The following is a 27,734-nucleotide window of genomic DNA, read 5'->3' as shown; positions in this document are numbered from 1 at the left end:
AAAAGGGAAAAAAAAAGTATATGTATTTTGGGAAGTCTGAGGTCTTCTGCCAGCATTCAGTAGGTGTTCTGTAGGAGTTGTTCCACATGTAGATGTATTTCTGACGTATTTGTGGGGAGGAAGGTGATCTCCACGTCTTACTCCTCCGCCATCTTGAAGCCCAGCATAGGAAATGGTTTTTATTTAAAGTTTAGATATGCATTTAATTAACCAGAAGTACGTTTTTCTTTTCCTATGAAGGTAATTGTGGAGAAAGTCAGCAACATACTCATTTAATAAATTACAGCATTGGTGCATTAGAATGGTCTACAAGCCTAGAAAAATATAAAATAATGCTATATAACTTAGTATTTTCACATAAATCATGACAATTGATTCTTACATCAGTCCTCTGAGTGACTAGGAAGGAATTATAAGTCCAAATTTATAGATGAGAAAACAGGTATAGTTGTTTAATTGCTAGGATGGAGGAGCTACATGGATAAAGTCACCAAGAATGATGACACTAACAGTGTTGTAAAGGAAGAGAGCAGGGTGAGCACAAAAGCAGAGACCCAGGGAGAGTAGCCAGAAGTAGAAGCCATAACATTTACATGTGTGGCTAATTTTAAGTGCTGCATTCATTACAAAATTATATTTCTTTTTAAAAGTTCTAGTTCATTTAAAAAGCTGACAGATTGAGCTGTCATTCTGCCTGATGTCCAAACATATAACTTCATTTAGATCAGGAAAATCATTTGTATGCTTATTTACAGTTATTTCAGCTGTTGAAAACCTTTTACCTTTTACTTCATGATGTAAAATGAATTTAAAGGTGAATCAAAAATAAATAAGTAAACTCATTCATTCAGCAAATATTTATTGAGAGTTTTTTGTTAAACTTGCACCTCTCATGATACAGGTGTCATCACAAGCTCTGCCTTCTGGAACATACCATGCCTACCTAGCTCTATAGTCAGCCCTGCTCCCCTCCAGTCTCTAGAGCATTAGGCTGTTTAATGTCACTCATAATACTTATCAAATTATCTTTTCTACTTGTTTATATATTCACTTATGTCCCCTGTATGCCATGCACCCCCAACCGGAAGCTCTTTGAAAGCAGGAAGTGTGTCCCTTTTCATTCACGGCACTATGCCCAGTGCCTTGAACAGTGTCTGGTGCTCTAAGTGCTCAATTTATACTTGAGGAAAGAATAAAGATCTAAAAGATCTGCCAAATTGTACATTTCTTATGCAAAACAGTAATTTTGCACACATGATTGCAATTGATTCTCACAAAAATACTATGAAGTGGCTACACTTAGAATATATGTTTAGGAAACATCCTCATATAATTTCCCAAGCTCATAGCTCATACAACATAAAATCTGTGTTCACAGACTGTAATAATTGTTGAAAGACACCCATGTTCTCAAGATGTCATCAGTATAACACATTTGCCAGATTGAGTTCCATGTGCTTTGTTCATTCTATGTTCCAGATGTAGGAGAAAGCACCAAGGCCACACAAATTTCAGTGAAGTTTGAAAGCACTGAGAACTACTAGAAAATCTACCCACTTAGCTCCTCCAATTAGCCCAACTGTGCACAAATGCTAAGGCATGTTTCTACACACCATAAGGCTACAAACAATTGGTTTCTCTTTGTAAGATAGTATTATTCAACCTAAGAGGGGAAGTCTGTATTTTAAAAAGAACTGATACCCTTAGTTAATTGGATTGTCGATATTTAAGACAGATACAGTTGATGCATATTATGTATTTTAGAATCTGCTTTTTGGTTTCTGATTATAAAAGTGTTGCCAGATTGCTCTGTTTTGTCAAAATACATTTTATTATCTTCCAGTATACACAGCTAGATCTAATTTCCTAGCTCCACAAAAGGTTAAGACTGTGTGTCTAAGATCTGGGCTGGGAGTGATATGTGTTTATGGGCAAAGACATTAAGAAGCAACTTTAACGGGTAGAACTCGGAGGACTTAAACAAAGGTGGAGCCACAAGATAACAGAAGCCTGGATCCTTGAACAATCACAAAGAGGCACCTCTAGCAAGGCAAACCCTCACCAACTGTGACTTAAACGACATACACATTTCTATTATATTAAGCCAGTGAGATCTTAGGAATATTCTGTTACTTGGCTAATGTTATTTTACATCATATTATTCATGGTAGAAACTTGAAAAATACTGAAATATATTGCCTACTCTTACATATTTATTATTCTAGGTGAATTTCAGAGTTACTCTGCTGGGATTTTAATTAGAATTACAATGGCTATATATGTGAATTAGATTTTTTTCATAGTTTTAATATTGCATATTGTTATCCAGAAAAAAAGGTGTATGTATCCATTTATTCAAATCTCATTCTTCATTTCGCAACTATATATTTCTTGTTACACTTATTCTGAGGTATTTGCCTTGTTACTACTTTTTTTATTGTTGGAATTATAATTGGAATATTTTCCCTACATCATTTTCCCATTTATTTTTTTAACAAAGCCATTGTATATATTTTGTGACCACATTATTGGATTCCTCTATTCTTTCTAATAGTACTTTTTCTTATTGATTCTCTGAGTTTTTCAAATATATAATCATATTATCTTTAAATAGTGATAATCTTGCCCCTTCTTTTCCGATGTTTATCATCATTATTTCACCCCTTTGTCTAATTTCACTGTCTATAACATTTCCAGAAAAATAGTAAATAATAATAGGAAAACAACACACACCTGACTTATTTCTGACTTCAGGGGGTGTGCTTGCAAGTGTTTCATCACCAAGAACAATGCTAGAAACTGGTTTGAGATATGCTTATCATTTTATTTAAACAAGTATTCTTCTCTTCCTATTTTATGAAGGGTTTTTCTTCTTTGACCTGTAGTCAATTGTACTAGGAGATTTCATATTGCTAAACAGTCTTGCATTCCTGAAATAAACCCCAGTTGATCATGACATATTATTCTTTTAATGTAGCGCTGCATTTTGTTCTCTGGATTTTATTTACTGTCTTTCATTAATATTCATAAGTGAGATGGTTTATCATTTTCTTTTCTGTGGTGTCTTTGTCAGATTTTGGAGTCAGTGTCATAGTAGTTTGGGTTTTTTTTTACGAATTGGAATGCTTTATTTTCTATGCCTGAAACAATTTAAATTGCGTAGGAATTACCTGTTCTTAGAAGGTTTGAAAACATTCATCCATGAAATTGTTTGGTATTTTTATAGCCAAGACCCTAATTTAACAATGTAATGAGTTCCTTCCATGATCATTGTTTTGTTTAGTATATCTATATCTCTTGAGTCAATTTTTGTTATTTTCAATTTTTAGAAAACTTAGAAACTTGTTTCTGAATTTTAAGTTAGCTGTGTGTCATATAATATGGACAAGAAAAGGATAAGTTCAATATTTTTTCTATAAGATTTTGTAAAGAAGATATTCCTAAAAGTATGCTTTATGGATGTTAATAGGATAACATAAAAAGATGGTCCTGGGTCAATATTACTGGGAGAAGCTTTAAAGCAAATATTAACAATTTCTTTTTCTGCAGGACTTCTCAGAGTCTTTAATATTCTTATGTGCATCTTGACTCTTTAATAGGGGCCAGTGTATATAACCATTTTCATACTTGGCTGTATAATCTCCCCTTTTCTTTCAAGGACCATCAAGGTACTTGTGTGCTCTGGTACACAATTCGGGAAACAGGTCTAAAGAAACCTGAAGAGTAAGGTTATTATTGCAGAAATATTTTCAGGATTGATGAAACTAGGGTGTTCTGGAAGACAATCCCCTCTAGAAAACTCATAAAAGTACAATAAAGGGACTTCCCTGGTGGTGCAGTGGTTGGGAATCTGCCTGCCAATGCAGGGGGCACAGGTTCAAGCCCTGGTCTGGGAAGATACCACATGCTGTGGAGCAACTAAGCCCATCAGCCACAACTACTGAGCCTGCACTCTAGAGCCAGCAAGCCACAACTACTGAGCCTGCATGCCTAGAGCCCGTGCTCTGCAACAAGAGAAGCCACTGCAATGAGTAGCCCCTGCTCACAGCAACTGGAGAAAGCCCACGCGCAGCAACAAAGACCCAATGCAGCCAAAAATAAATAAATTAATTAATTTTTAAAAATACAATAAAAATGTATAAACTTCAATGCTCAGAAAGACATTTGGTTTTATTTGATTCAAACATTTTTCATGCTCATACCTTTGCTTGTACATCACTCTAAAAAATCCCAAAGACACTAAATATATGTAAAAGATAAAGCTGCAACCATCTGAATATTAAAAACAAACATTCAAACAAGCTTTAGTTTCAGTAACTAGTGACCTTGCACGAGTTTTACTTATATTACCTAAAATATTGCTTATTTAAGCAGGGGTATTTTCTATACAATAGACAGTGACCATAAAAATCTAAGTTGTTTTCCTCCGTAATATAGTGCTGTCTCCAACTTACAGATGAAGAAATGTCATATTCTTTCTAAGCAAAGCCTTTGTGCATCTATTCAGAGACCTAATCTTTAGGAACTAACCCATAATGGCATCTGGAAAAGTTTCAAAAGCTGAAGAAAAAAAAGCAAACGCTAATATGTGAATACATCTCATCAATTATAGATGTACATTCAAACAGAAACTGCTGGGAAGCTGATATTTTCTCATTTTCTGAGACCTATGGGCCCCAATTTAAGAGCAATGTTCAAGCAGCCCAGATAACAGAATGGATGGGTAAAGCTTTCCTGGATTTGAAAATTTCAATACAATTCTTAGAAAATTATCATCCCAGGCTTAATTAGAAATAAACAAAAGCACAACTTGAACTCCGTTGCCTTTAATTGTTTGAGGGAATTCAGAGAAATAAAAGGAATCCTTGAGTACAGCTCTTCGAAGTAATCTGCCTCACATGTATGGCTTCTTTTATCATTTAATTAAAGATGTAGCTGCAACAAAACAGTGAGCTTCTACTGAAAATCTACAGAAGCATAAGAGTTTGGCAGTGGTGTGCTAGATAGAGCTGGCTTGTAGAGTTCACAAGAGCCAAATGTGTGCTTTTCTTCCTAACTGTGTTGGGTAACCCCACGTTGGTAGCTTTAAATTGCCTGTGGTAGGAGAATTTACACCATGGCAATAGGCAAACATTGCAAATCAGGACTTTTTTTCCCCCCAAAGAACAGTTACTAAACATATACCAGCAGATCTCTGATAATTATACAAAACATAAAAATAAGTATGAATTATGTTCTGTTTGATAAATCAATTGTATAATAAACCATGAATTCACTCATTCCAAGAGTTCCCCCAAGTTAACATGTGCACATGTTATTAAAGATACTGATTGCAAATTCTACCACAACGATACATATCTTTATTACAATAAATTATGCCATTTATCTGTTTCATTATTGTTTATAAAACTTTGAAACACATTCCAATATTTGACATAATTAGCTAAGTCTTTGGTGTGAAAATCAATTTACCAAACTTGAGGACTTACGTAAGTGGTTTGGCTTGTATTTTTCTAGTTATTCTTCTTCTATATGATAATGAATTTGTATATCTCAATGTTTTTCCCTAACTTTCTCAAAAATCTAGACCACAGACCTTAGACTTCAGTGTTTAGCACAATACCATTTATGTATTTGATCTAAATGTTTGACTAAGTATTTTCAGGAGCCATAGAAAATGTTTGTGTCAAGAAAATTATTTAAAATTTACAGATTTAAATGTTAGATTTATTCAAGATATTCACCTTTCTATGCACTGAATATAATTATAAATTTCAAAAAGGGAGAGATTTACTCTCAGTGCTGGAATACGATTTTCTTCATGTGAAAATTTTCTTCATGTGAAATGTTCAACTTACTTATTTTACAACATGTTGAAAAACTTTGATAATCTGGTACACCTATAAGTATCAAAACGTGTCAAGAAAGATATTGTTATTTTCTGAAATAGTACTTGTTGAAATTATCAATACTTACTTATCTTTCTACACACACACATACACACACACCTTACTTTTTTAGATCACATAATCTAAAGTTATGAATGTGAAACTCTACATAAAGTAAAAGAAAGAATTCAAATCCTCCAAAAATGAGGGTTAACAAAGCGGATAATTTCTCACACTTGACCCTGTACTTCCAAGTAGCTGCAGAGAAAGGTGGGTAGAGTTGTATGTGCCTTAGTATTGGAAAAATAAAAACTTTAATTTTTCCAGGGAGACAGTATTTCCCCTTGCTTAAGTCATTTAATAAATTCATCCAATAAATGCTTATTAATAGCCTACTACATGTGAGGCACTACACTGATGCTGAGCATACAGAAATTAAGCAGTCATGGAAGGTGGATATAAAAATCAAATAAGTGGAAATGAATAGAACATGTGCCTTGCTGTAATGGATACAGAACACTGTGGGGCACCAAATGGGTGAGTAATAGATTTAACCTAGACGGGTGATCATGAAAGTCTTCATAGAGATTTTTCCCAGAAAGACTTTAAAATTAAATGTATCTTTGTATGACAGGTATTTCAAGTAGAGAGTGGCACAAGCAAAGGAACAAAAACCCATAACAGCAGGGCACATTCAAGGAACTTCCAGTACTTTCAGTTCTGCTGGAGCATAGAGTTTGGGGAGACGGAGAGAGATTGAAGGTCACGGCGCACAGAGAGTAACAGATAATAGGAGAAGAGAATTGGGGATATTGACGGTGTCTACTCTCAGAGAAAATAAGCCTAAAGCATAGGTGGTAGAGAAGGAAACTAATAGGGAGAGTGAAGAGATTTCTAGACCCGGAGTTTTCAATGAGTGAGTTAGTAAACTGAGAGACGGTGGTGAGAATGAGATATTATTAGGTAGTCTTTCAGAGGTAGAGGAATTCAAAATTCTTCCAGGCTCAGAGAATATCTGTGGCGTGGGATGACCACGAGGAAGCAGGAGTGAAAGTAACTGGAAATAAGGAGCTCAAGGAATTGAATGAAAGTCTAAGATCTAGTTTAGAACACCCAACTTAATGGGAGGAATCGAGGTAAAAGGGAACTGGGAAGCCATAGTTTATCTATGTTTCTTTTGATTTTTAACACAGAAATTATTTACTAAATTCTTTAACGTTTCCTCAGAAAAACTTGAATCAGACAAACCCAATTGTTTGTTATTTGCCAAGCACGTTTAGATCCTATTATTATCATCATCTTTCTGATGAGGAAACTAAGACTTAGCAAAGGTAAGTAAACTAGTAAGAAGCAGAGCTGGAACTAAACCCCATACAAGCTGATAAATCTGCTACTCTTAATATTATAGGGGGCTAATTACTTAATCATTTAGATACGAATAACATCTACCTCACAGAGACAGAATTACAGATTAACAGTAAAGTCTAGAAGTGATTGAGTGTTGTTAACTCCCTTTGCCCCAAAGTCAGGTATTTGTTTATGAATGTGTGTATGGGTTTATGTTTATATATACTCATTTATTGGCTAACTCATTCTAGAAAGAACTTCCTAAGTGTTCAATGAATATGTGTGTTGTATGAGTCTGAACACACTGAACTACAAGGACTGAATTTGATAATGCACAGGCACAGAAATAATTATATTCAGAAGGATAAACTTTCAAAAAGCTTTAATTTGTCTAAAAAAAAACATATAGCACTTTCTCTGTGTGTAGCAATGTTCTAAGCAAATTACTCATTCTTCATTAACTCATTAGTATAATGTAATAAACATAAGCAATATCAAAGAATTGAAAGAATATGAACAATAAGAACCCCTAAATGTTTTTTTAATAAGAATTTTCTCTGATGCTTACCTGGAGTTTTACAGTTGAAAATAAGAGGGATAAAGAGAGAATGTAAAGGTGAGGTTTGCTAATTATTAGTGGATAGGTTTGGATCATGGTGGGCATGAGGGAGGCTTATGGAAAAAGGAGTGAACTATGCTGATAACAATTATTCATTATTTGCAATAAGACCTAATAGAGCAAACAATAGCTTAATCAATATCTCCAACTTTTTTCAATATTCCAAAAGTATAAAATTAGGTTTCAACAATATCTGTTTTCTTTTATTTACTTGTCATTTTAAATCTTCTAAGATTTTTTTCTAATGCAGTGAGCTATGAAGCCATCATTTTTGTCTGTCCAGTACATTCTCCCAACATTGCCCTTAGTAGCAGATGGGTTTCTCTGGACAAAGAGAATGGACATGTGAGCCATGTCTGGCCAATCATGATTCCTCACGTTTTGGGCATTGGTGACTTTCATGGTGGTGCCCATGTGATCCAAGCAGAGGCAATCAGTATCCTGACTGATGTTCAAATGATAGGAATGAGTTTCATTTCATGTTTTCCATTAAGTCAGTAAGCAAGGAACTCATGATTCTGTGGCTACTTAAGAACATCTTTACCAGCAGCATGGATAAAGCCTGTCACCACTAGGAGGAACTGAGGCCACCAAAGATGGAAGCTGATTCTGGAGATGGAGAAAGTGGAAAGAGAATTGAATGAAACTAAGACAGTTGGTACCCTTAGATCAAGCCATAAGTGCAATCCATTCACTTCTCAAAGGCATGACCAACAACTTTCCAAGTCAGTTAGAATTGTTTTTTGGTTCTCACCATTCAGAGCGTCATCACTAATACTCCAGACTTGGATCCAAAGAGCTGGTTTCTAATTCCAACTAGTTGGGCAATCTTGGGCAAATCATGTCTTCTCCCTTGGTCTGAGACTCCTTACCTGTAAAATGATGGAAATGAACTTGACCTTAGGTCTTATCTATCATTCCTGATTCTACAATATAATTAAATTATATAAGATATAATTAAGTTAAAATGACTATTTCCCAAAATATCCTAATTTTGCTCAAAGATCTCTCCTTTTCTAACCATTTCCCGAATCTCTCTCTGTATTACTCCTACATAATGGTATCAACAGAGAAGAAAGGGTGTACAAAAGGAAAGTGTAAGCTGTGGTATTTTGCAGGGTTTAATTTTTGACTTGGCACTGTTTTCATGAAAATATGAACTGTAGGTAAGTTATCTAAATAAAACGTATTGATTCTCTATAGAAACAATCCAAGTACATTTCTTTATGTTTATAACTAAAGTTTATGTTAAAACTTTTATCTAAACATAAAACCACAATAAAGTCCATACCAATTAGATTTGATTCAGAAAAGTTTATTAAACACTTATCCTGATGAAAAAAATAATTTACATATCATCCAAACTGGGTCTCTTTGGGTCTTGTGCTTAGCGCTTCGCTCTGCGCATTAAACTCTCAATAAATGTTTGTTAAATTAAATTAAAGGAGTTGCTTTAACTGCAGCTCACATGCCCTTCCATGATTAATGAATCATCACTAAGTGAGAAATTAATGAGTGTGCTCTGCGCATCAGGAAAAAAAAAATGTGTTCTCTTTTGGAAAGGGACAAAATTTCACAGCAGGGGAAGGAGAGAGGCAACTCCAGGAATTAACAAGAAAAGAAGCTTGCAATTACAGCTACTGACATGTGGATAGACTCAAAATAGCTGTCGAAATCACTATCTGTGAGCTGTCACACACACTAGCTTCAAATTAATCAAGACTTCACAAATCCCTTCTCCTTACAGTTAGAAAGCAACAAAGGATGGAAGAATCTATCCAGGACAGCTCCAAAGCAGAGACAACTCTGAAGTTCAGATTTCTCACTGCTGCCACGTTTCCAGGCCCTCTGCCCACAGTTTTCTTCCTCTTTCCCATAATCAAAGAACCAGAGCACACAGGGAACATCAGACAGTAAAACCAGGCTGAAAAAACCTGAATGAAAAGAGGAGGCAACTAAAGATAGATCCCAAAGTATGAAAAGGGAACAATTCTGATTCCACACTTGGCGTGTTAGGGAATTATGGCAAATAGAGAAATCTAAGCAATCAGGCAATTCAAGGCAGGAAGATCCCAGCAGCTAAAGGTGGGACATAATTATTAGTGGGAAGCACATGCAGGCAATAAGAAGTCTGAATAAGTAAGCAAATGGGAAAGGATGCAAAGGCATCCAGAAGTCTGGTATTAGGTAGAATTGGGCAAGATTCAGGGAGAAGAACAAGTCATAGAGAAATTAAGCAGGAAGGAGACAGGGAAAGGTCACATTTTTGTTCAAAGGCTTGACAACACCCCTTATTGCAACTGGGGCACAAGCAAGGGGCAAGGTCTTCCATATGGGATGGCTTGACACTGAGTCAGCAAGTTACTGTCTCAAGGCTCGTTAATATTTCTCAGCTATGAACAGAATTGGTCTTGGGCCTGGACCAGTGGAAAAATGATGAAGACAGTGTGTGTGCCAAGTGTCTATCAGGGAGAGAACATTTCACTAGTGCCATTTCCTTTTTTATTTTCTTCAATTATTTTACTTGGGAGCCAGATGGGGAAAAAATCACACAACTGAAACAGCCACTGTACTTCTGCACTGTATAGCTATTTCCCTCACATTTGACCACTTGGCTTTGTAGCATAGCTTTTCCATTATTTGTTTGGCTGTTACTGATAGCACCAGGCTCTTATGAAATATTAAGTGCTGTGAACAGACACTACATACAGAATTAGTGGCCTTGGAAAATAATGAGTAGACTTAATGAAAGGAATAAATAAGCAAGAGAACCTGGATTTCAGAATCCTGGCAAAGTAGCTCCAGGGCCCTCTCCGAGCACTTAAGTATCTCCACATGTATGAAGGAGTCCACTATTCCTTCTCATGAACTCCCTGGATGCTGCCGAGTGTGGTCACTGGAAATGAGAGACTTTGGTTTTCATTCAGAATAACTTGCTGATTACTGGTTAGAAAATTAAACCAGTGACTTCTTTTTCAGTTTTCTATTCCCCAATTTTTCACTAATATCCTCTGGCCCTCCTTTCCTTTTAAATATGATAAAATACAGTGCTCGATAATTTCCTCTGGAAGACTGGCTTTCCTTGGTATCGGTAACCAACAAACATGCGTGGTTGCATTTTTTGGTCAAGGGATGGATGGGGATAGAATATAGTTTTCAGATTTGACATTGACTAACATTGACATTACAATACAATGGCAATTAAATATAATTGTGAAAAATAGAATAATGATCGACTGAGACAAATTCCTCCTACACTTGTCAATTAATTATAGTCTAACAAGTTTCTCCTTTGCTACAAAGTTATATACACCCACAGCAACCTTCACACAGTCAGGGACTTTTTAGTATTGAAAGTTTAAAACTCCATGTGAACTAGTTTTCTTCAATTATAATGGGATTGACTTACTTTTTTGTAGTAAGATACAGTCATCTTAACATTTTTAAAGGTTATAATCTTTATTCTTTCCTGATTAGGACATGATACTCTCATAAGGATTTGATTTGGTTAAAATGATTATGACATATGTTAATTTTATGACTCTCAATTCTAAAAGTGATGCAGAAATTTAAATCCACAATTTTTAAAAAAATACAGACTTAATATGGGATGAAAGAAAACTTGTTAAATTTTATATCAAAGTAACTGCTAAAAAGAAACTATGAACACATAATATAGGATGTTGTAACAATTAGGGTTCACTCTTGCCAACAGGTTATTTTCTCCATTTATGATTTTAGGTTTTATAATGTAATCATCAGGCCAGTAATAGCTAATCAGATAAGAACCTGCTGTATAAATAAATAAAATAAAATTCAAAAATAAAAAAAAAGCTAATCAGGGCATAAAATAAAGTTAAAATGTTTTACCAGCCTTATAAACATTTGTGCTGCTAGATTTTTCACTAGTTGAAAGCAACAGCCTATTAGGTAGCTGAATATAGAGTATGTTAGAATTGCACCATATGCTGTTTCAAAGAAACATCTGACTTAGCTAAGAACATGCTTTTGATTTATTAGTTGACTTCTGTGCAGACATATATGTGATTTCTTGATTCCTTTCTTCATGTCACACTTTTGATGCAATCAACCCTCATGTTCTCTTCTATTCTTCAAGTCCTGGGAGAAAATGCAATCAATCAGTGAGTAAATGTAGTACGGTAACAGCCCTTTCTCGAACATGATTTTCCTTTTTTATCCTGCTGTTTTAAAAAATATATTTTTGAAAGAGAAAATAAATGAAGTGATCTAGTGGTAATCTTCCTTTCTGCACATTTTCAAATTTGGGCTGCATCGATTTGTCAATTTTGATATTGGAAATTGATAGAAAGTGATAAAATTCCTCATACTTGTATACTAATTTGTTCCTTAAAAATAAAAACAAACAGTTATAGTTTGTCATATCTTTCAGTGAACTAGAATTCCAAAATAAAAACGAGGTCTGAAAGACCAGACAGGCAAATGATATATGTCTGAGATGTAAGTGACAAGTCCACCACTAACAGCAAAAGAAATGTATTTTATTATGAGTTAATACTTATTAAATACATGCTACATTCAGAGGAGTATTAATGCATTTTACCTGGATTATCACAGGTAAGGTTCCAAATAATCCATAATTCAAATGTTAGCCTTAACCACATTTTGCAGTTAAAGTAACTGAGTCTCAAGACTTAGGTCACTGCCCAAGGTCATAGAGTTAGTAAATTACAGAGCCATGATTCAAACATAGGCCACTTGGCTTCATAGTTTGCAATACTAAGTTATTCTCTCTCTTGTCAACTTTAAAACATGGTAACTCATCTAGACTCTCTTAGCTTCTGTTTCCTAATCTCTAAAAAGTGAATAATATTATCTACCTCTTCAGACATTTGGGGAAAATAAGTCAATTTGAAAAAAAAAATGCGTGAAGAGCTGAGGGCAGTAAGGCATAGACTTTTATGGACTGAGGAAGCCATAAAGACTTCTCTTCTCAGAAATGACATTTTTGAAGTGATTTGCCTAGATATTCTTTCATATATTTCCTGAATCACCCAATTATTTTAGAATGAGGGCTAGAACCCAGGTGCCCAACCAACCATATTCATTCTCCTACTACCTTGAAATGGAGGCTGATTACGGTCATCATCGCCGGTCTACGTTGCTCTCCAGCACATTCCTGGTGGCTTTCATGTCGTCTCTTGGCTCTCTCATGGGACATAATCTCATGGTGGGTTTTGTGGTTTTTCATAATATATCCACTCCAACGTGCCCACTTCTCTAAAGCATACTTTTTCCCTTCATCCACCATCTTCCAGGCCAACTCAGGCATTTCTAACTTACTGAGAGTTGCCCATTGTTTTTGTAGGTCTCTAAAAGTCACCACAGTAGCACACAGGCCCCATGTCTAGAGTCTTTGCTAGGGTGTTAATCCTTATTTCCCAAGAAAGTGCCCCCAAGTTAATAAATTCTTGCTTATTCAGGTTTTCATTCTGGTCCATTGACCAAGCACTCTTAAAAATACAATCTGTAGTTATTGGTCTGGCAGCCAAGAGAGGCAGTGAGGGCTGAATCTGACCAAGGCACCAATTGCCCCATGGGGAGAGGCTTCTGCAGCATCTTCAGCACAGCTGAAGTGCCAGCTCTTTCTACAGAAGGGAAGGGAGGCCACCTCTGCACATCTAGAGGGTTCAGAAGGGTTGTAGAGTCAATATCCTCAGGAACACCCAGAGAGCCCTCTCCCACTTCTCTGAACTCCTAGTTTTTCCTACTAGGACTCTGACCTTCACATAACAGATCTGCCTTGGATGAGGGTTCAAACATCTCAGCAACTCTCCCAATTAATTCTACTCTCTGCCATTTGACTATACCTGCCCTTTAAATATGCTAAAACCACCCAGGCTCTCTAGTTTTTACACTCAGCAGTTATCCATTTGTTAATGGCAGGCCATCTTTCATCATTCCTCAGCAGGGCCTCATTTCAATATATTGGGTTGGCCAAAAAGTTCGTTTGGGCTTTTCCATAAGATGTTATGGAAAAACCCAAACGAACTTTTTGGCCAACCCAATAGCAGTAGCCAGCCAACTCCACTGTCTTTGTAGGCACAGTAGCCTGTTTTTTGTTTTGATTTTTTTCTTCCTTGAACAGCTCACTGAACTCAGAAACACTTACTTATGTTTACCAGTGTGTTAAAGGCTATGACAAAGGATACAGATGAACAACCAGATGAAAAGATATCCAGAGCAAGGTCTGGGAAGGTCCTGAGCACAGGAGCTTCTGTCTCCATGGAGTTGGCATGACTCACTCTCCCAATATGTAGATGTGTTTACGCACCTGGAAGCTCCCTAAACCCCATACTATTGGGGTTTTATGGAGGTTTCCTCACATAGGCATGAACAATTATTAACTCCATTTCCAGCCCCTCTCTCCTCTCTAGAGAATGGGAGTGGGGCTGAAAATTCCAAATTTAATCATGGCTTGGCTTCTCTGGTGACCAGCCCCCATCCAGGAGGCTCATTAGAACAAAAGATACTCCTACCACCCAGGAAATTCCAAGAGTTTCAGGAGCCCTGTGTCAGGAACTGAGGTCAAAGACCAAATATTAGAACAAAAGATGTTCCTAGCACTCTTATCCTCTATGTGTAGGCATGGTGGCCTGTTTTGATCACCTGTGACCACACCTAACTCTCCCAGGCCAAACCCCTTATATCTTTAATATGATATTTGGGATGTTTGGGGTTGACTTGGAAAAGTGGTTTCAGTCCAATCCAGCTTCCATCTCATCTAATGGCCCAAAGCTGGCTTACTTCACAGCCATGTGACCTGTGCAGGGCCCTGCCTTCAAAAGGACTCTGCTATTGCCATCATGAAATTCTCCATAATCTCATATTTGAACTTGTGTTGTTTTTTTTTTTTTAAGTGAAGTTCGATGGGATTGGACAATGGAACACACACATGAGCAGAGGAGATATAAGCAAATGCATGTCAGCCTGCACTGTTCCTTACCTCCCAATTCACATGTACTGCTTTGTGTGTCCATGTGCACTGGATTCCAGGAGACCCAGGATAAGTGAAAGTTAAGAGCGATGCAAATCAAGTACACAGTAAGTGTGTTGCTTCTACAACTGAACCCCACGAGGCTATGCTTCCTGTTTGAACCAGAACTGCTTCCAAAAGACAGAAAAACAATGGTGTTACAAGAAACATGAACAACAAAGGAACTTTATCATATCCTTTCTTACACTAGTTCCGGTTATTAATGAACTACTTTACATTGAAAATTATGAGATAGAAAGAATGGAAAAAAAACAGGACAACTCACATTCCCGTTTCTTTTCAGTCCTTGCTTACTCATCAGTAAGCCAGAAGGAGAAAGTGTTGGTAAAAAGTGCATGTCAAGAAGTAGAATAAAAACAACTGAGTTAGTTTTATGCACAGTTTCCACTGTTCTGGTAAGAAAAAAAAAAAAAAAGATATTCAGGTACAAGTTACAAAAAAAGCATCGTGCAACTTTGGTGATTCCACATAAAAGTTAAAAGCTCTTCTATTTGCACTGAAAATAGACATCGCACAATACAAAGATGAGTGGCAAAATTCATGCTAATAATTTCAATTTTGAATTTTTCTTAGAACGACATTCAATGGCTAATGAAAAATTTCGTGACAAGAGGGTGACCATAAAGGAAGGGAAAAGTCTTTATATTTTACTATCATTAATCCTACTTTTTGAACAAAAGGCCCCACGTTTTCACTTTGGACTGAGTTCTGCAAATTATGTAGCCAGCGCTGGCCACAACCTAGTTCTTCCCATCTCACTCATTTATTGTTGAGTGATTAAGTGAAAAGCAGAATTTGGCTACAGTTGCTCAAGTCCCAGACTGTGGCTCCAGGCCTCAAAATTCAGGGGAGCTGAGGTGCAGGCTGATTTGTGGAGAGAAAGCATATCACAGTAATTAAGAGCACCGATGCCAGAGTCGGGAGTCAGCGTGCCTAAGTGCAAATTCTGAACTGTCACCTTTATGATCTGGGACTATTTACTTAATCACTCTATGCCTCATCTTCTTCATCTGTAAAATGCGATTGTGATCATCATAATGCCTACTACATGGTGTTGTTGTGGACATGAAGTGAACCAATACCTGTAAAACACTTAGAATAGTGTCTGGCAAATAGTTGGTACTATATAAATATTAGCCATTAATATTATTTCATCAAATAGAGGGAAATAGTCTAACCTTAATCTGAAATAAAAGCCACCTACACTTTATTAAAGATTAGCATTATTTTAAAAAATTCTGTAAGACAACACAGAAATATTTGCCTTCACCAAACACTACTTAAACATACTTGGATATAGTATAAGATTTTGATAAGTGAGCAAGGATCCATCATGATTACCCCCCAAATGAGCACTTTCTGGTCATCTTAAGCTTATGATTAACATGCTCAGACACTGCTTCAGGTAATCAGCTGATAGATAGCCAGACAGCAATAATAGGTACATTATTGCTATATTGTGTTTGAGCTACAATTACTTGGGAATGAGGAGGATGTTATAAAATTGTATTTCCTAAATTACATGTTTATTTGGTAATTCACAAGCCACACAGAAAAAAGTTACTCAGGACAAAGCTAGCTGAAACAAATTTGCCTTAATGTATCCTAGAGACTCAGCAATGTTTGGAAGATCCAGGCACACAGATCATACATTATACTGGTGTAACACAACTTGGAAGTTTCAATACTACAGAGGATAGAGTCTGAACTTAGATAGAACTGGGAAGTAATGCTTGTAATTAAAAAGACCTAAGTTCTCATTTCTCTAAACAGCTATGAAACGCTTCTGTGTTCCAAATCCCTTTGGAAGCACATGACTGTAAGAAGGAAATAAGTACCCAACCTCAATAATTAAAAATACCACTGCAACGTTTATCTTTAAAGAAAGCTTTGCATGTTGGGAAAAGAAAGATTTCAACCTGCTTCTAAGTATAATAATCTTTAACAAAGTATTCACAAAATTATTTTATTAGAAAACCAAAGCATACATTTTTCCTTTTTAGTTAATTCTATTCTGCAAAATTTCCTGGGGTTTTTGACTCTTTCACTCCTGTTCATATTTTTGCTTCTTTATGGTTTTTCTCGTCTCCTAGTACTCAAGATGCCTAAGGGCAAGTGCTTTCTCATAAGTGTTTGTATCCTTCCGAAGTGTAATATATGTAATATACCATCACATATGCAGTAAAAATCTGTCATTGTCGTTGGATTAGTGAAACTTAGTAGGATTTTACTAACGATAAGAATACTTTTAAAATGATGGAATTTGAAAGGAGTAAATATAGAAATCATAGATTTTATATTGTCTTTCTGTTATGATGGCTGAAAAGAACACCTTGAAATTATTAAATCTAAGTTGACTATTATAAAACAAAGCACTTAGAGATGGTATAGCAAGAGCAAGCCTTACATTCATTCTGGGCTACTTTTCTCTTCAGAAGTTCTTGGAATCAAAGTGGGTAAACCGAAGCCTCTACAATTCTGGATAATGTTGAAGCCCAGCTAAGCAGCACTAACCTTTGATATTCATTTGCCCTGGTGTTTGGGTCTAATCCAAAGTATCTACAGGCATGTGGCAATTTACTCATAGAACTGTAGAAATTTAGAACTAAAAGAGTTCTCAAAATTTATCTAAGCCATACTCTTCAAAGTCACATGACCTACTGAGGCCCTCAAGAATTCTGCCATTTGTCTAGGAGCACTCAACTCAATATATATGGTGGACATAAGTGATCAAGTCTCCTTAATGCTAAGCTCAGGTCTTGTAAGTTTACAGCATCACCTTTATCCAACTTTCAGTGAATTTCCATGACCCAGAGATAATCAGCAGCAATATTTCTTACTAGATCCTTCTAAAATGAGTCGCAGCAGGAGCAACGCACTAATCAGGAAACTCAGGAAGAATGGGGACTTCTGGATGCTTTCCAGGCTGTTGAGAAATTATGTGAAATTCCAGTGCACCTATATACACCTTTACTCTACTCCCTACACTTCTGAGGGATACGAGAATACTGGCTGCAGACCAGTCCCAAACTTCTGATGTAATGAGTAAATAGCTCTTGTTCGGAACAGCTTGTCATGGTTTCAGAGGCTTCTTTCTGAAGAAATTTTCTGCCTCTAAGACTGACAGCAGTGCTCTCAGGTTGAGAGTTGTGGGCTCGGGATGGACGCTGAGGATGATAAGGTTAAAGGTGCCAGGGTAAATTACTGCCATATATTTTTTCTCTTTTCCTCACTGACTACCTCTGTTATGGCAGTAAGATATATAGCACAAATACTTAAATACATGCAGAAAGGAGAGAGATTTTACAAGGAAATGACTTCAAGCTTACTCCTCTAGCACTGGTATAGAATCTATCTGCACTAGAGGTGGAGGGAGTATCAGCTCCTAAATTATGAGACCAGAATTAACCAGAAGAAGAGCCAAATTTAGCCTCCCTTATGGATGTAATTATGTTACTGCAGAAAACCTGCAGACATAGAAAAGGTGGCTTGAAAAATATATATGGAGACCCAAGTGTTTAAGTATAGCATTGAGTTGAAACTGCAGTCATGAAAACTTGGCCTTCAGAATCCAAATCCATTAAAACCAAAAGGAATCAAGGAATCTTTGAGGACATGTCAAACAGTTGAGAGAATAAGAAACCGAGGCTCATGACAGTTAAGAGACCTTCCAAAGGTCACACAACTGTCAGGCAAACCAGAGTCAGGCCTCGGTAGGTATTTCATATTTGTAATTGCTTGCTTAATACTGTTGTGAAACAGAAGTTCAACCCCTACATTTGAGAATCAAAATGTACGCTGCTTGAATCTATGGACTGGAGAGTTTTGAGACATGTCAAGGACATGAGAAAGGCTACAGGAAAGGGGATTACATATTTTCCTTTTGTCATTATTCAATGAGCTCTCCATTCCTCCATGGCCATTGTTTTTGGCTAGGTATGAGCTGTGGAAACATTTTTCCTGGATTCATCTATTCCCTGGAAAGGAAATTCAGTCTGGCTTAAGAGAAAAAGTTCCTCTCCAAGTAATGATAAATTGTCTAAATTGAAAGCTCACACCATAAACAAATTTGAACAGTACAGACATCTTACAAAATTAAATTTCCATCTAGTGCACTTGAATGATGTTTTGAGAAAAATAGAGGATAATATTTTAAGCCCTGCTTCATATGACTCCCTTCCATAGTACTGTTTTTAAGGTCCACTCCCAGGTAACTGAAAACACAATCATAATGTTTTTTTGTTCTTTATTTCTATAGGCTCTATTTTTAGTGAAATACTTAATGTGCTTTGAGTATAACCACTAATAGTATTGTTTTTACAAGGAAATAAAAAGGCCTACAAATTTTGATACTCTTGCAGTTTTACCGAACCTAAATATAAACTGAACACGTCTTTGAATGTGTTATGAAATTTAACCACACAAAATGTTCTTCGTGTAGTTCTATTTTTCTTTTGCACTTCACTGGAACTAAATTTTGTATTTCCACACAATCCATACAATCAGATTCTGTTTCAGATTCACTGGAATATTACCTCTCTAACAGTTCCATTCTATAGTTTAAACTAAGAGGCAGGTGATTGAAACTACTATCAAAACACTCAAGAATCGATTTTTTTCTTAAAAAATATTCATAATCTTTTTACATAACTATAACCAGGCTCCAAATTACCTTTCTAATTTTATCTCCCACTATTCCTCATCCTGCCCAGCTCTAGACGGTGTGACGTAGTGTTTTCTCATCTGTGTCTCATGCTTTTCCACCTCTTTTGCTCAGATTCCTTCCTCTAAGAGCCATGCACCTAAATCCTACCCAGCCTCCGAGAGTCAGATCGGATGCCTTCCTGGCACCCTGGCATTTCCTAGTACCCCAGATCAGGATTAATTTCATCTAGCTGTGAACTCTTGGAGCCCTACCCTTTCTTCCAGCTGCACCCATCACCTTTGCCTTATAACATGGATCCTTAGGGAACAATTTACTATAGTTGTTAAGAGGAAAAACTCTAGAGTCACACAAACTGGGTTCAAATCTTGCCAGTATGTTGTTAGTCAACTGGAGATCTTGGGCATGTCCTTTATTTAACCTCTCTTAGCTCCAATTCTATTACTTATAAAATGGAGATAATTATAATACCTATCTTATAGAGTTGTTGTAATAATCTAAGATAATGTATATGTAAAATAATTTGAAAGGTGCCTCACAGCCTAGTAAGTGCTCACTAAATTAAGCTACTACCAGTATTCTTATTATATTATCATTGTTTGCCGTGGAAAGAGCTTTCACTAATAAGTGAGAGAACTACAAACTTGCCTTAACATTCCAAGTGTTTTTTTTGTTCGTCATCTGTACTGAAAACAGTATTAGCTATCTATTGCTGCATAATAAATTACCCCCAAACTTAATGGCTTTAAAAAATATTTATTACCTCATAATTCTATGGATCAGGAATCTGGGTGAGGTTTAACAGTGTCCTCTGGCTCAGGATCTCTCAGAAGGCTGCAGTCAAGGTGTTCACTGGGGCTGAAGGCATCTCAAGGCTCAACTAGAGAAGGGTCCACTTCTAAGTTCATGTTCTGGTCCTTGGTAGGACTCAGTTCCTAACAAGCTACTGGACTGAGGGTCTTGGTTCCTTTCTGGCTGTTGGCTGGAAGCTGCCCTCAGTTCCTTGGCCTCTGTACAGGGCAATATAACATATCACAATTTTATTCATCAAAACAAGCTAGAAAAAGTGAAACAGAGATAGCGTGAGCAAGAGGGAAGTCACAGGTCTTCTATAACCTAATTCCGAGATGATATCCTATCACTAGTGTCCTACTGCATTCCTTGGGAGTGTCACCAGATCCAGCCCACACTCAAAGGGACAAGATTATACAAGGGCATGAATACTATGTGGTGGGGGTCACTGAGGGCCTCTCTAGGCTGCCTACCACTCCTTATAAAGTTATTGTGGGAATTAAATGGGGTTAATGTATCTGAAATCCATTGTAGAGTGCTTAGCCCATAGCAGCTATTCAACTTGATTCTCCCTTCCTCACTAGAGTAAAAGTTCTTGAAAACAAGGACATTGCTCAGTGACCCCTGCAGTACCTTAGCACCCTGTGAAGAAGACATGGCTCTTACCAACCACTGGAAGAATAGATGATAAATGATACTGACAAAACTGTTCACAATTTAGTTAATATTGTCTCCATTTTCAGAAAGTATAGCCCACATACCTCTCATTCATCAGGGATTTTTTTTTTTTTTTGGCTGCATTGGGTCTTCGTTGCTGTATGCGGTTTTTCTCTAGTTGCGGTGAGCGAGGGCTACTCTTTGTTGCAGTGTGCAGGCTTCTCATTGCAGTGGCTTCTTTTGTTGAGGAGCACGGGCTCTAGGCGCGTGGGCTTCAGTAGCTGCAGCACACGGGCTCAGTAGTTGCGGCATGTGGGCCCTAGAGCATGTGGGCTTCAGTAGTTGCAGCATGTGGGCTCAGTAGTTGCAGCTCTAGGGCACACAGGCTTCAGTAGTTGTGGCTCGTGGACTCTAGAGTGCAGGCTCAGTAGTTGTGGCACATAGGCTTAGTTGCTCTTCCTGGACCAGGGATCGAACCCATGTCCCCTGCATTGGCAGGTGGATTCCCAATCACTGCACCACCAGGGTAGTCCCAGGGATTCATTCACAGTACAAGAGTGTGGTAGGCAGAATAATGGTCCCACAAAGATGCCCTTACCCGAACCCCCAGAACCTGTGAATAAGTTACATGGCAAAAGGTACTTCAAAGATGTAATTAAGGATCTTGAGATGGGAGATTGTCCTAGATTATGGAGGTGGATCTAATTTTATCACAAGAATACTTAAAATCAGAGAACCTTCCCTGTCTGTAGTCAGAGAAAGAGGTATCACTGCAGATTAGTTAGAGAGCTACAACATTGCTGGCTTTGAAGATGGAGAAAGGCGTCCATGAGCCAGAGAGTGTGGACACCTCTTAGAATCTAGAAAAGACAAGAAAATGGATTCTGCCCTAGTGTCTCCTGAAAGGAATACAGCTCTGCTGACAACTTAACCTTACCTTGGTCAAATCAATGATAGACTACTGATCAATAGAACCGTGAGATGATACACTCATGTTGTTTCAAGCCATATGTTTGTAGTAATATGTTACATTTAGCAGGTAACAGAAAAATAATACATAGAGAAAATATGTCAGTTACTCAGGAGAGGGATCATACACAAATACTCTCTAAATGTTTAATGAATATATCATTCTATAACAAGATATTAAACATCATTGAAAGCTAAAAAATCGCTAGTTAGATATAACAATTACAAAACACTGGGCTATTTATTGTTTTTATCACTGTATTATAAGGACATTAGCTATTATCAAAAGTAATAAGAACATAAACTATTGTGTTTTAACTTAACCAACACTTATAGAATATTTGCTATGTGGTAGACACTACTATAGACACTTCATAAACACAAGCTCACTTGGCTCTATTAACCCTAAGTGATAGTTACTATTATCATCCCTGTTTTAAAGACAAAGAACAGACTCAAGGTTCAGAGTGCACAGGTAGTAAGTGGCAGAGCCAAAATTCAAAGCCAAACACTCTGTCTCCAGAGTCCATGCTCTTAACTACCGGTTATGCTTCTTCTAAAATCAGAACCTTATATATTCCCAATAAATTGCTTTGGATACATTTGGGGATTTAAGCAGCGTTTTTTCCATTGTATGTATTTGGGGTTATTTTTCCCTATTCATTCATTCAACAATTACTAAGCACCTCCTATTTCTTGGGCACAGAAGAAAAGAGAAATAAAACAACAAGCTTCCCCTTAAAGCGTCCACAGCTCAGTGACAAGAGACAGAGATGTAAATAGGCAATGATGAGATAGTATAATAAATTCATGCAAGCAAAAGCATCTCTTATTCCCTATCAATGAGTCATGATTTAGAAGGAAAGACGAGTGCTTAAATAAGCATACCTTGAATGCAACAGTGGAAGCACCTAACTGGTGTTAAGAGACATAAGGAAAGGAATAATATTTGCAGGAACTGGTGTCAGGGGGAGACAATGAAGGGTTTGAAGAAGAGTAACAATGTGTGAAGTTTTGTACTTTAGAAAGATTATTCTGGCGAACAGGGAGGAGAGTAAGCTTGAAGGGTGATAAGGAGGCCACAAATTTGTTAGGAAATAAAATGCAGAGAACATGAGGGTTTGAATTAAGGCAATGGCAGCAAAGATTATTAGAAGAGGGTAAGGTTTGGAGTAGTATTAGAAGGCGTTATGGCCAGAGACCCAGCATCTGCCATGTTTCCCTCCAAGAATAATAATAGCAAAAGAGAACAGTGAGAAGTTAGAAATGGTGGATGTGTAAATACTAGGCAGAGGAATGGCAGCAGAGGGTATTTGGAGCTTGTGTCCTGGTGCCTTTCTAAGGAATTTGGATGTTACCCTGGGGCAACTAGAGTCTGGACAAAGTATTTAAAGTGTTCGATCAGGTAGCACTAGAAAGTAACACCACCAGAAAGACAGAGGAGAGGCTGCAGTGGAGAGAAATTAGAAGCTGGGAAAGGAGACAGCATTGTGGTGTTTTAAAAGGGAAAATTTAGGGCTTCCCTGGTGGCACAGTGGTTAAGAATCTCCCTGCCAGTGCAGGGGACACGGGTTTGAGCCTTTGTCCCGGAAGATCCCACATGCCACAGAGCAACTAAGCCCATGTGCCACAACTACTGAGCCTGCACTCTAGAGCCCACGAGCCACAACTACTGAGCCCACGTGCCACAACTACTGAAGCCCACGCACCTAGAGCCCATGCTCCACAACAACAGAAGCCACTGCAATGAGAAGTCCACGCACCGCAACAAAGAGTAGCCCCCACTCGCCGCAACTAGAGAAAAGCTCACGTGCAGCAGCGAAGACCCAACACAGCCAAAAATAAAATAAATAAAATAAATAAATAAAATTTTATAAAAAGGAAAAATTTAACTTTCAGTTTTTATTTCATAAAGAGACTGAATTTACAAAAGGAAACATTCCTTTTTCACGATAAACTGTTTTTAAAAGTTGAATTGTCACCAATAATTATAGCTAGCAACAGCTCACGTGGAGGCCCTTTTCTAGTACTTCACATATAGTGCCTCATTGAATCCTCAAGTGTTGTCATGAATTCAGTTAATAATTCAGTTACCTAACCAGGGAGGTTAGGTAACTTGTCCAGGTCGTCCAGTAACTGGTAAAAGGTAGAATATAAATCCACACATTGTGATGCCAGAGCCTAAACTCATAGTCACTATATCACTAAAGCATGTTTAGTAAATCCAGACGTTCACAAATTTCTACAATGTTGTGGTTCAGAGCGTGCAGAGGCCCTGGAATCAGACCATGTAGATTCAAATCCTCATTCTACCACTTAATAGCTGTGAGAAGTTACTTCCCCACTCTGCACCTGTTTCCCTCTCTGTAAGTGGGGATAAAAACAGTACTTGTCTCCTAGGGCATTTCTAAGGACTAAGAGTAAATGCAGAAAAAGGGGTTAGAATAGTGCCTGGAACATATTATACATATGATAAAATTTACCTGTTATTATAAACATTATTATTCCATCCTAAAGTACTGAGAGTACTGATAAGAAATGATGGATATACTGCATGGACCCAAGTATGATCTGTGGTAGGTAGAATAACCTCCCCTAAAAATGTCCATGCACTAATCCCTGGAACCCATGAATATGTTACTTCACTACGGCAAAAGGGACTTGAAGGATGTGATTAAGTTTACGGATCTTGACGTGGAGAGATTATCCTGGATTATCTAGGTAGGCTCAACTTAACCAGAGTCTTAAAAAACTGAAATTAGAGAGATGAAACAACAGATGAAAAGGTAAGAGAAATCAAAAGGATGAGAGGATCTCAACCTACCATTGTTGGCTTTGAAGAGGGCCACAACCTAAGGAATGTGAGTGGCTTCTAGAAGCTGAGAACATCTCTCAGCCGACAGCTGGCAAGGAACCAGGGACTTCAATACTACCATAGCAAGGAACTGAATCTGGTCAACAATCTGAATAAACAAAAAACCTGATCCTTCCCTAGACCCTCTAGAAAGGGACACAGACCCGGAGACACCTTGATTTTAGCCCAGGGAGACCCGAGCTGGACTTGCAACTACAGAAATGTAAGATAACGTGCTGGTGTTGTTTTGAGCCACTAACTTTGTGGTAATTTGTTACAGCAGCAGTAGTAAACTAACATAAGATTTATGTTTACCTTTTTCCTAAAAGACTCAAATATATTGATTTAAGAACTCTGTAATATGCTAAAATAAATTTAAGTTTTTAAAGTCAGCAATTTTAAACTATGTTGGGGCATAAATCAATGTTGCCTTTCCATTTCTAGTATTAAATTCCTTAGAACCTAAAAGTTGCTGAAAGGCTAAAAGAAGGTATCATAAACAAGATACTATTGTAATTTTTTCATCTTTTCTTTCTTTTTAAAGGTGAATAGTCTAATTTAATTTTTTCTTGAGTTCTCATAATTAACAGATGAATTAAGTATACTTTGATTTTTTTACTAATATACTTTAAGCCCATAGTCAAGTCCTAATAAGACTCTTCATTAAAATGTCAGCAGGAATATATAAATTCTGGGTTTAAAACAATGTGTTGAATTTACAGAGGTAAAGCACTTACTCAATGGCAAAATACACTATGCCTTGGTTATTATGTACTTTTTCACTGTCTCTGAATTGATAACCACTATAGCTCCAAGAGAGTAAGGGCCGTGTCTGAGTGCTAACCTTTACATCAACACTGCTTAGCAATACCCCTGGCCCCCGGCAGGCTTTTATTAAATAAATGAATGAAAAAAAAATATTTTTAAAGCAAATATACAAAACTGGAAACAAAGTTTCCCTGAAACCTCAGCTTACTAGCTCATTGGAAAACTAAAAACGTTCACTATATCTAGAGATTAAATGGCAAAACCCAGAACCTATGTGAAACATTTTCAATAGAAATTTTAAATGTTCTACACGTTTTGCCCTCTTAATCAGATTCCTTAAACATAATTCAAATTTCTCAACAGCTTGGTATCGTTTTTATTATCAATGGATATCGTGACGTTCACGTGACATACATAAGGCTCCATGAATTAGAAACTGCTTTCTAAAAATGTCCCCTATGTTAGTCTTTTTTTTGGTCCCTTTTTCTCCCTTTCATAAAAATTAAGTGAAGCACAGTACAGATGTAGGTCCACCTGAGAAGTACAATATGGTTGCCTTCCTTCACAACTGCTACATGAAAGACTTGGTCTTCTTCAAAGAGCTAGAACAGCCCTATCCAATATAGGTGTAACGGGAGTCACATATGTAATTTTAAAATTTCCAAAACATTCTCATGTTGATATGTAACCAATATAACAAATGAACAGTTCCCATTCTTTGCTTTTCATACCTTATTTTAGTAATCCAGTGTGCATTTTACACTTAGAGCAGATCTCAATCTGGCCTACCCACACTTCAGGTGGCTAGTGGCTACTAGCTGGCCGACTCGAGCTCTGCAGAAACCTCTCCTTCTGTACCTAAGGGAACAACACACCCTTTCAGCTTGGAGCTCCTACTCTATATCACTTGTACTCTTGGTTCCCATAGTGGGAATTTCATTATTTGGAGAAACCATCACCATCATCCTCCTAGGCCTGACCTGAGAACTCCTTAATGTATGGAAGACAAGAAAATTCCAGCTATCTGTGGTGTTAACTGTGTATCTTTCAGGTAAAAATGAATTTGAACAGTATTAGACTTCACTGAGAAATGTTCTTTTATCTTATCTATAATGTTTTAAATTCTGAATAACAAGTGTTCCACGGGATAATTAAAAAAAAAAAAAACCCGAAGCTTTCTTGCATCACTGCTTCTACAGGATGAGCTCTCCAATGTCTATCAATACAGCTATTGTAGGACTGATTGCTCCTGGCGAGAAGGCGGGGCCAGGGGAGACGAGCTCAAACGTTTTTAAGACCTACTGTGTGCAGGAAACTTTACGCACCTGACTTCAAACCAGCCCGACAGTGCCATCCATGAGCAGGCAGTGGCGATTCTCAACGCCGACTACACATAATTGCCTGGTGAACGCTCAAAAAATACCTTCCGTCGGGCCCCAGTCCTAGAAATCCCCCCTCACTTCCCCAGAACTGGGCAACCTGGCTGTCGGTGTTTCTAAGAGCTCTGGGGTGATTCACACCGACCCTGCGGCCGGGAGCTCACGGCCCCCAGTGCTGCGAGCGCGTCCAGCTCGCCCGGTTGGGCCTCCCGAGCCGCGGTTTTGCAGGGTGGATGGCCGACTAGACGGGGCCACCTGCCTCCCTGAGCCTGCAGAGGCCAACAAGCCCCGCCCCCCACCCCCACCCCTACCCCTAAGGCAGCGCCGCGCCGCAAAACTGCCCCAGCTCGGACGCTGCCGCGCTAGCCGGAGTCTCCCTTCCCAATGGAGCTATCCCGCGGTAGGCCCTCCACCCGGGGCAAGCGAAGACCCCCGAGACGCGGAGGCGCCCCGCCGCCACTCGGCGGCGCTTGTCCGGAGGTCAGCTGCCGGCGCCCGAGGGCAGGGAAAGCCTTGCTATCGAGAGCCCCTGCTTCCCAGCGACCCCTGACACCGAGGCCTCTCCACGCGCGGCCCCCCCGCGTTCGCCACTCTCCTGCCAATCAGATACGGATTTCCTCCACTGCCAGCCGACCAATCACCGCGCGCGGGTGTCCTCTTCGGCCCTTCGGCTCTTCGGCTCTTCGGCTCTTCGGCCCTTCGGCCTTCGGCACATGGACATTCGCTGTTCCGCGGCGCGCTAAAGCGTGGTTCTCGTTGGTT

The 27,734-nt window shown here is 38.0% G+C and overlaps 1 long non-coding RNA gene across 2 annotated transcripts; it reads right to left on the bottom strand.

Moving 5' to 3' along the window:
- On the bottom strand, nucleotides 1-27,697 carry LOC117196887 (uncharacterized). Of its 2 annotated transcripts, XR_004477304.2 has the most exons (4): nucleotides 26,325-27,697; nucleotides 20,317-20,563; nucleotides 8,609-8,726; nucleotides 1-232 (listed from the first exon to the last, which is right to left on the bottom strand). It is a non-coding gene; the product is annotated as an uncharacterized LOC117196887 (long non-coding RNA). The 2 variants fall into 2 exon arrangements; XR_007472624.1 differs by lacking the exon at nucleotides 20,317-20,563.
- Between the last annotated feature and the right edge of the window lie 37 nt (nucleotides 27,698-27,734).

Source organism: Orcinus orca, chromosome 17 (assembly GCF_937001465.1).
Source record: "Orcinus orca chromosome 17, mOrcOrc1.1, whole genome shotgun sequence".
Taxonomy (NCBI): Eukaryota; Metazoa; Chordata; class Mammalia; order Artiodactyla; family Delphinidae; genus Orcinus; species Orcinus orca.
Note: the sequence above shows the minus strand (reverse complement) of the source record. Positions and strands in the feature narration are given on the sequence as shown.